Source organism: Rhineura floridana, chromosome 3 (genome assembly GCF_030035675.1).
Source record: "Rhineura floridana isolate rRhiFlo1 chromosome 3, rRhiFlo1.hap2, whole genome shotgun sequence".
NCBI lineage: Eukaryota > Metazoa > Chordata > Lepidosauria > Squamata > Rhineuridae > Rhineura > Rhineura floridana.
This window is the reverse complement of record NC_084482.1, coordinates 29569694-29570393: the sequence shown is the minus strand read 5'-3', so window position 1 is coordinate 29570393 and position 700 is coordinate 29569694.

Genomic DNA, 700 nt, shown 5'->3' with positions numbered 1-700 from the left:
CTAGAGCAGGGAAACAGGTTCCGCAAACTTTTTCTGCCCGTTCGGATCTCGGGCATCATATGACGCGAGATGCTTTGGATACTTTTCATTTTTTGGAAAAAATCCTGACCCGCGACACCTTTTGCCTTCTTTTTCTCTCCTGAGCTGCACTCAGGTTTCTGCAGCTTGTTCACAATCTAGAGCAGGGAAACAGGTTCGGCAAACTTTTTCTGCCCTTTCGGATCTCGGGCATCATATGACGCGAGTTTGAGACGCTTTGGATACTTTTCATTTTTTGGAAAAAATCCTGACCCGCGGGTCACAGTTTTTGCCTTCTTTTTCTCTCCTGAGCTGCACTCAGGTTTCTGCAGCTTGTTCAGAATCTAGAGCAGGGAAACAGGTTCGGCAAACTTTTTCTGCCCTTTCGGATCTCGGGCATCATATGACGCGAGTTTGAGACGCTTTGAATACTTTTCATTTTTTTGAAAAAAATCCTGACCCGCGACACCTTTTGCCTTCTTTTTCTCTCCTGAGCTGCACTCAGGTTTCTGCAGCTTGTTCAGAATCTAGAGCAGGGAAACAGGTTCCGCAAACTTTTTCTGCCCTTTCGGATATCGGGCATCATATGACGCGCGTTTGAGACGCTTTGGATACTTTTCATTTTTTGGAAAAAATCCTGACCCGCGGGTCACAGTTTTTGCCTTCTTTTTCTCTCCTGAGC